General features: G+C 37.7%; 1 long non-coding RNA gene across 2 annotated transcripts in view; it reads right to left on the reverse strand.

Moving 5' to 3' along the window:
* The window catches only part of LOC130597632 (uncharacterized), a 225,708-nt gene extending 216,220 nt beyond the window's left edge, over positions 1 to 9,488 (reverse strand). Inside the window, exon 1 of one of the 2 annotated variants that reach the window (XR_008971824.1) lies at positions 9,128 to 9,488. This is a non-coding gene — a long non-coding RNA (uncharacterized LOC130597632). The remainder of the gene's footprint in view (positions 1 to 9,127) is intronic. The other variant, XR_008971823.1, reaches the window with a different exon arrangement.

Consider the following 9,488-nt stretch of genomic DNA (forward strand, 5'->3'; position numbering starts at 1 on the left):
AGACGAAGAGTAAACTTTCTTTCTCTTCTTACAATTCTCCCCTCCCCCATAATTAATGTGAAAAACTGCATGAATGGATACTATTTAACATGCTACTGAAAAAGGCTTTAATTGAATTGGGATATGTGTGTGTTAAATTATACATCATAACCCAGGTTAGCCAAAGACATGGACAGTGGGATTGAGTGCACCCTCAGCAAGTTTGCTGACAACACCAAGCTGTGTGGGGCGGTCGACACACTGGAGGGAAGGGATGGGATCCAGAGATACCTTTACAGGCTTGAGAGGTGGGAACCTCATAATTTCAACAAGGCCAAGTGCAAGGTCCTGCACCCGGGTTTGGGCAATCCCACACAAATACAGACTGGGTGGAGAATGGATTGAGAACAGCCCTGAGGAGGAGTTGGGGTGTTGGTTGATAGGAAGCTCAATATGAACCACCAATGTGCACTTGCAGCAACCTTGTCTAGGGGAAGGTGTCCCTTTCCATGGCAGGGAGTTGGTAATGTCCTTAAAGATCATCTAATTCCAACCCAACTCATTCTATGAATCTTTAATCTCTTAAACCAAAGTTTATAGCTACATTAAGATGTTTCATCATTTGCCTTTTTATTGCATATAAATTGTTACAACACCTAGTTAAACACTAATTTTCCTTACAGGAAAGAACTTGTTCAGCATATGTTTAAAGGTGTAGTTTACATAAGGAGCAGCAAATCTGATCACAGAAAGCTAACAAGCATTAAATAAAGTAACTGATAACAACCTTTTTCCAAACTTGAAGAAAAAAATACCTTTCACTTTCAGGATAAACAAAAGCAGCAAAATCCTAAATTCAACACCAATATCCTGTATTTTCCCAATATCAATACTAAATTGATTTATGCATTATTTTTTCCACTGCAGTCACTGTACAACCATTTTTCACTGTGGCAACATTACCTATAGAGCATATGTCTAAAAATTGAGCATTCTGAATGCAACTAAGTATGTCTAAGTTCATTCTATATTGTAAGTAGGACAGTGTAAATATTTTAGATCCCATGACCTCCCACAGCTACCATTAAAAAACAGATTGCTGCTGAATGCATTTCTTTCTGTATTCTACAGGGGAACAGAATTTCAATCTCCAGACAGGGCTTTGTATTCTATTGAGGAACAGAACTTCCTTCTCCAGGCAGCGGCTTATCCCAAGAGCCTTCCAGACATTAATATTGAGAACATTCTACTTTTTTCTTTAAAAGAAGAGTGTTTCACAGCATATCATTCCAAAAATGATCACAGACCAGTCTACAGTTTCTGTCAGCATTAAGGTACAGAGCTAACAATAATTGCTAAAATCACCCTCGACTTTGCACAATGCAGAAGCATGACAGCATTTTTTGACATGTACATGGCCATTTCACATAGCCAGAAAGGGCCTTTTCATTTCTTTGAGTAATGATAAATAAGATCATCATGATTTTGGAGGAAACCTCTTTTCACAAGACTAGTTTTTCTAGACAGGAAGGCTTAAAAGTACGTAGTGAAGAAGTCATTATTTCTGTGAGCACCTATCTTCTTAATATGAGTATTTACCCATATATTAGAAGCAGTAGGATCCCTTCAAGCTTAGTAGTAGAGAGATTTAGACACAGCTGTAGTGGCTAGAGGGGAAAACAGAAGATTTCTGGGATCCAACCCTGGAGAGCCAAGTTGTGGCTAGCTATGAGAAAAGGGCTTGGACGTTTTTACCATGAGAGGGAAAACATTTTCCTTAGGCACAGAGGAAATCACCTTTCAGTATCTGGGTCCAAAACAGTACAAAAATTTACTGCTTTCTCAGCATAAGACTTCTCTCTTGGAAGATCTCCCAGCAAAGGGACAACTGACCCTTTTCCAAGGAAATTTAAAAATAATGTGTTTCCAATGCTTTCTTTTGGGAGTTTAAACTGAGCCTGCTATATTCAACTTTCCCCTGTAATGATTTACCTATTTTCAAAAGAAAGCTGCTCAAACTATGCCCCACTTCCAGACCAAAAGAAGAGGAATCAGTAGGTTTATTAGTGGATAGATGAAGAAACACTATTTCATAAGTGTGTACATTGTGAAATTTGAATTTACAAAAGGTAATAAAAATCCCATCAGCCCAGCAGAAGTGGTTAAGATGTACTGAAACCAACCAGTTACCAGCTTGACTTCTTGAAGCTACACTCTGGCTCAATCTGATGAGGAGGCGGTAAAGACAGACAACGCAATACAGCAGGATACAGGCAATTCCTACTCCTGTATTACACAAGCTGCTACATTTGGTTCCATGGTTTCTTTTTAGTAGTTCAGAGGCCCTCTGGAGGTTACATTTAAAATTTAGACAACAGACTACAGCATTTTAATTCCATGGGATGAAACATCTCCTCTCACAGGCAGTTCCACAGACAGCAATACACAGCATTAGATTTTGTCTTCTGCTGTCTGCAAAGGTTAGCTCAAGGCCAGAAGGCTGCTTAATCATACATAAATCAAGCTGAACTCAGGCAGTATGGAGGTCTCATATAGGCACTCTCCCCAGGATAAGTATTCGCTTGTTAAGGACTGTAGAAGTTTACTTGCTGCAGGTGATTGTGTTTGCACTTTCTACATGGGGCTTTTTATGTGTGTAAAATAAAAACATAGCATAAGACTGGCTACCAGAATTTATACTGTTAAAATACTGAAAACTATGGTAATTTAAAAGAATGCTTTATAGATTTAGAGGCTAGAGCAAGTGTTTTAATTTCATAAATTAAAATAAGCTCAATGGCTTCTTGCTAGAGAAATTACTCTCAATTAGTCTACCACATCTATGGTATTTTTAGTTCCTATAATAAGAGGTGTATTTTTTAAAGAACTACTACATTCCCAAAAAATTAAAACAGGATAGATTAGGTGTTTGCCAAATGGCCAGTGAGCATGTATCAACATGAGATTTGGACCCACTGTAAGACTGCAGCCTAATGTCAAAACTAGACCCTTCCTGTCTGCACACAGCTTTCACAGCAGGGAAGCAATTTTATATCCTGCCCCAGAAACCAAAATGTCTTAACACAGTTCTGGGCATACCCAAACCTCTGTCCTTCAGACAACATTACTATCTGACTCCATTTTTAATAAATTCCACAAAGAATGAAGCACTCTGCATAGATGCTTACTTTGCCACAATGCATTAACAGATCCAGAAACCCAAGCCTTCACCATTCTCAGCCAACAGCTCAGTAAATACAGTGTGTCACACTGCACACATTTCACTGCTTGAACACAGGATCAACTTCACTGCAATAAATGTCTCATTGCTCTGCTGTTACATCAGTGTAACTCCACAGTTGTCAGAGTGGGCTGGTAAGAAAGAAATATAGCCAGTACAAAATACGGCTATTGTAGTTGTTAATAGAAAAACAGCATAAAATGCTCCTACAAATAACTGAGCTTTCCTCACACTCGCAATATATTAAGTGTATTCACAATCCATAGACATGTACTGGAAAAACATTATTATCAAGAGTCTTCAGATTCTTCTGAATGCCAAGATATTATTTTAATACTTTCCTATTGGAAATGCTGAGTATACATCCAGTTGGTGGTTTACTTTCCAATTACAGTTTCCTAATTACTTTTGGTTTTAATAACATCAGTAATTATAAGCATGTTTTGTTGATAGCTTAAAAATTATTTACTGAGAGGCCATTAAGAAAGAGAAAAACATTCCAATGTTTGCCATTTTCCACTTCTTATTACTTGTTTGGTTTGGGGTTCTTTGGATATTTTAATAACTATCTCCTTGTCTTGAGAGAAACAATTTAAGGAATTCTGGGAATTTTTATAGACTTCATTAACATAAGGGGGAAAAAAACGGGAAAATATTTAAAGATGAGTATGTTCACATTTATGTAGAAGCGTTTCCTATATATCCAGAAGTCCCCTGTACTTTGTTCATTCCCGTTTAAGCTGTACATGTCTGTTCAACCACACACAAATAATAAAAAAAAAAAAAAAAAAAAATCACATAGACAAAAGATGAAGTAAATGTGACCAAGAGACAAATTCTATTAATTATAAACTGAGCCCAGGGTGAGTGATATGTACCTTTACTGTCATTAATACACACTTAAGCCAACCTGCTACAATAGTAGGTAAATTATTGTGTTCCTTGTTCCTTAAAAATGCAAAAGAATAATTTCATATTTGTCCATCTATTAATATTTGAATACATGTCAAAACTTCACATTTACTAGTTCAAAAGAAAAAAAAACACGTGTAGTTTGAAAAATTCAGCAGCAGGATTATATAAATTACACTTGCATTGGATTTTGATTCATTTTTAACTATCAATAATATATATTCTATTTCAACTCGGCAGTTGTATTTGGAAATTTTATTTGACTTTTTCGTGGTTTCTTACATTTTTACAGCTATTTCATATCATCATTTTTCCTCTAGCATTCTTAACAGCAAAGTGGAGAAATGAACAGCTACTTCACATAAAGATGCCTGCTTTTACAAAAGAAAGGATATTCCACTGCACTATCTTCAAGTTCCAGTAAGTCATCACTACCTGCTATTTTGTGCATCAAGGCTCATAAAACAGACTTTAGCCTTGAAACCAAGACCTTGCTTTATGTGTTAACATGACTGCAGCCTTCATTCCTGTCAACAGTCCTCACAAAATGGCTGTGGGAACTGCAGTTCTTTCCAAAAAGGGGTTGGAATATTTCTTTGGAACTGGCAATTCTTCTGCCTTTTTTAAATGCATGAACTACATTCCCACCTTTCACTCCCATCCTCCTCCAAAAATCCCATGAAAAATCTGATGGGATTTATTCTAACTGGTATCTTCACATAGATCTGATGATGAACTATGTTCTTCATCATCAACAACTTAAGTATTATTCTTGTATTTACACAGTCCTAGAAGATAGAACCTTGGAAAATTGCAGAACCATTGCTTTGAGTCACAGTATCACAGAAGGGTTTGGTTAGAAAGGACCTGTCAGATCACCCAGTTCCAACCCCCTGCCATGAACAGGGACACCCCTCACTAGACCAGGTTGCTCCGACAGTTTCCTAAATATTACTTATGTACCACCTAAATATGGCTGGGGTCTACATAGGGCACTACTTACAGCTTCTCCAATGAAAATAAACCTTGGTTAAGATCAAGTGGAATAGAGTTCCTCCAATACTGAGCAACAGAATATTTACAATATATTTACAACCTTACCACTTTTTATAGAATCAAAATAACTTCACTGTTAAAGCTTTACTCAGGTAAGACTAAGCAAGTAAGGTACAACACAAGTGTACCAAGTAGAAAAACAAAACACAGGCATATCATAGAACACAAAAAGTACTTTAAGTATTTTCAAACAAACAAAAAAAAACAAAAAACAAACACACGCCCCCCCCCCCCCCCCCAAAAGACAAAAAAAAACAAGACAAAAACCTTATTGTAAGTATGTACTTTCTTGAAAGTGTTTTAATGCATTTGCTGAGACAATGCACAGGGAAATGTATCTGAAAGAGGCAGTAATTTCATCATGTTATGGTTGCAAATAGGGAAATCTGAACTAATAACAAATACTCTCCTAAAGTAGGATACATTTAGATGCTGATATCCATTATTGCCTACAATCACCCTCAAGGGAATCAAAATTACGTGGGACTAACAAAACATTCACTTGTTTTAAAATTTACAGGAGGCTCAGAGAAGTTTCACATGCATTTTACCCCAGAAACAATGTGCTACTTATTCTTCCTAGTGATGGTATTTTATATAGCATTCCAGGATCAAAACGTAATTTCAACAATAACATTTTTCTGACATTCTCCAAGGAAAAATTACTAGTTTCTTCCCTCTAAAAGGATTTCGATGGAATAACATCTGTGTTGAGATTATCGTGAATATGTTAAACTGACAGCAAGTCTCTAAGGGGCATTGCTCATTAATGTTTGTGCATAAAATTAAAACTTGAAATATATTTTTCAATCCATTTTGAATCATTTAAGCAATTCTCATGCAAAGAAACTATTCTGCTGCAATAATATATTTGCAGAGTAGGATATGAAAGCTATTAAAATGTCCTAGACCCCCTGCCTTTCACGCAAAAGGAAAAAGGCGACTCTGAAACATGCGGAAACATGCACTGTATTGAAATAAAAAAATTCTGTCAGACCATGAAGAGTTTAATTTCAGTTTATACAATGTAACAAAATTCAAAATTAGCTCTTTTTCCTTCATCTTGAATTCATCTTGTGCCTAGGTACTCCAGATTGTTATCAGCAGGAGAATTCTGGTAACTGTTGCACATTGGCATTTACAAGGAATTTTCAGCCTGAGCAGGCTACAGGGGGTGCCCTGGTCCCCTGATCTTTGACATTGAAATGAGTTGGCATTCTGCAAGGTCTCTGCTGCGAAGTAGTGCTCAGAGACAATGCCAGTTAATGAAGAACTTTGATGAAAACTTGTCCTCCAACTTAAAAGTGACAAACCTCTCCATACCAGCAGCAGAAATGTAATTGTTTGGAGGGCATGTACACTTCACAGGTTACAATACAATGTAAGCGTATCCAACAGGTGTTATGTAAAGAAGTGTCTCATAAATCCTTGTTTGAACAAAAAGCAATGAATCCACTCAAAACCAAATGAAACTCCAGGAATTACTGAATGGTATCTAAATTCGATTAAGATTGTTCATGCCTTCCAAGCACAGATATCTGCGTAAAGCTGTTGCTGTAAGTGCCATTTTATGGCAAGAAAAAGAAAACATATTATTGTTGGGAAAACAGACATACCACTTGCTGTTCAAAAGTCACTGGATAATTACAGCCACACTAAGATGACAGTTCTAAGTTTTGCTACAACATACAATGGTTCTAGCCAGACCATTGAGCTCCTTTCATAAACGGAAATTCAGGAACTCCAATTAACATACTCTGCATGTGATAGATTTTAGAAGGGGCTTTTGGAATGAAGCCAGTCTATAGTGTCAATTGGACTTTGTTTACTTAAATCACAGCAATCATAACAAAGCAGTCTACCTTTCAGGCTGCCTATCTCTGAAATATTATTTAGAAACATTAGCAAAAGACACTAAAGTTATATTTACAATATCCTCTATTAGACTTCCACACCTAATATTATAAACCATGGAGCAACAAGCACAGAACTGCCAGTACTAATTAATATTTTTGGCAAGCATTTTCAATGCAAGAGCCTAAGCACAAATTCACAACTGGATGTGTAAACGCCTCAGCAAACAGCTTCATTTTCAGAGGTTCTGAATTGCTGACATTGGAGGGAAACAAGCTCAGTGTAGCTGGAAAAAATATTGAAGCTGCTTTGTAAGGTTTTAGATGTGAAGATGGCAGTGCTTAGAGTGTGAAGTGCAGGCCTTCACAAAGCAAACCAGAGAATGTGGACTGGTTTAAGCCATTGTGGCCTTCCTTATGAACATTAGCGTTCCCCCCTCCCTCACCGCTGTTATCTCCCATCAGTGCAGTGCATTTGTTCTACTTCTCCAGCCATCAAACAACCTGGTCAGAGCCCTGACAGTTGCCTCTACAGAGCTGCCAGACATCCTGCAAAAGCTGCAGCACAACAGGAACGTATAAGACTTACTGGTCACATACGAGTTTGCAACACAGATCTGGGACAATTCCCTAAATCACTAGCATGTGCTATTCATGGTACATGTATTACATTGCACTGTCTGAACCCCTCTGATAGAATACAACATTTACAAACATCTATCCCAGCAGGACACACAGCTCTAGAAGCTGCATGGCCCCCTGTGCTGTAGCTGTTCCTATGAAGAAACAATCACTGTAATGCTTATATCTTCACAAGAAGATATATTTCTGTTACACCAGATCTTTACGGTTGCTAGTGTGTTGCAAAAGCATTTAGAAAACAAGTATACAATTCAAAACTTGATTTAGTGGCAAATTCTTCTCATCTTGGAAGCTTTGAGCTCCCAAAGTTGAAAAACACTCATACTTCGTCATTTGCATTGGTTCTTTCCCATTGACTATGGCAGCTACTACAGTTCATGATACAGTACACTGTTATAATGTGGGGTAAGGACAGAACTGGATGAAGAGTCTCCCAAGCACTTCCATGCTGCTATACACCTGAGTCTACCAAGAACCAAGACAGTCCTTAGCCAAAACATGTCTAGGACCTCCTGTAAGCCCAGCCAAGATTAGATGCTCAGGGACCATCCCACCCAACCACAGTATTAGGTGCTGCAGTGCCCCAAGCCAGCCCTGCCTTCGCTTACTTTCTATATATACAGGGCAGTAAAATAGCAATAGTTTTTTTTATATCACTCTGTACTTCTCATAGACAATTCTCACTTACACACACCCAGCCCCCAAAGGTATGTGTGCGCAAATGTCCAATCTGAACAACACAGAGCTCTTCCTGAAGAGATAAAGGATTTAGATCCAATTGTCATTCTGTGATGAATAATATAAAATAACAATTTATTGCCTAAGAACTAGAAAATGTAAAAAAAAATAAAAATCCTCTTTACAACAAAAAATGAGCTCTTCCTTTAGCTTTCCTACCCATTCTCTGATGAAAGGCAGAAAATTCTAGTTTCCAATTGGCAACAGCCTTGAGCGCAATAAACCTGCACAGTTGATAGCATAATGCTGGAATCTAGGACAGGGTCTAGGTCCAGCCTTGTAACTAAAAATTACAGAATAGCTAGTTTAGAGCACCACAAAGCATAAGGTATTTTATTCCTACATCTTTAGCACTTGAGCCCAAGTATCATCTAGAATCAAATCTCAGCAAGCTCAGTGAGAGTAGAGATGCTCATAAACAGCACTTACAAATACTTACATAGAGCCAAAAGAGAACAGATTTTTTGTCCTTTCAAATAACTTCAAAGATTATCACACCGAAAGCTATTGTGTGCCAATATGGACATTTTTCTCCATAAATAAGGAATATAAAAAAGCCTTAACATTTTCAGATCAAGGTAGACACGAGAGATTTCCAGAAACCAAAAATTAACCAAAACCCTGGAGACCACGAATGACACTTCAAAACCATCATTGCATGACACAAAGTCTTTTGCAGCAGTAGAGGTTTAAAATATCCACCTACCCTGGGTTGTTCACTTCAGCTCACGCATCATCTTTTCCTGTCTCCATTCTGTCTGTCTTGATTGCAGAAGCACAGCTGCTTCTGGAGTGTTCTGTGAAACAGATTAAAAACAGTGAGCTGACTTTCTGCAGAGTCTATTTAAGTCACTTTGGTTCTCTGACCTATTTTGCAGAGCAGTACCACCTGTACTTGTGTCAGCATAACATCCTAAGTTTGTAGCTTTGTAAACACAAGGACTTAGCATTATCTTCCAGAAGTGCCCTCTGCCAAATCCTCTCACACTGCCCTGCCATGTGCTGGTAGAGGCATTTGTACAGCTACACAGAAAACTGTATTAAGGTTAAAGCAGATTGTTTTCCAC

Source organism: Pezoporus wallicus, unplaced genomic scaffold (assembly GCF_028554395.1).
Source record: "Pezoporus wallicus isolate ANWC-B61680 ecotype Strahan unplaced genomic scaffold, APGP_CSIRO_Pwel_v1 contig_6783, whole genome shotgun sequence".
Classification (NCBI taxonomy): domain Eukaryota; kingdom Metazoa; phylum Chordata; class Aves; order Psittaciformes; family Psittacidae; genus Pezoporus; species Pezoporus wallicus.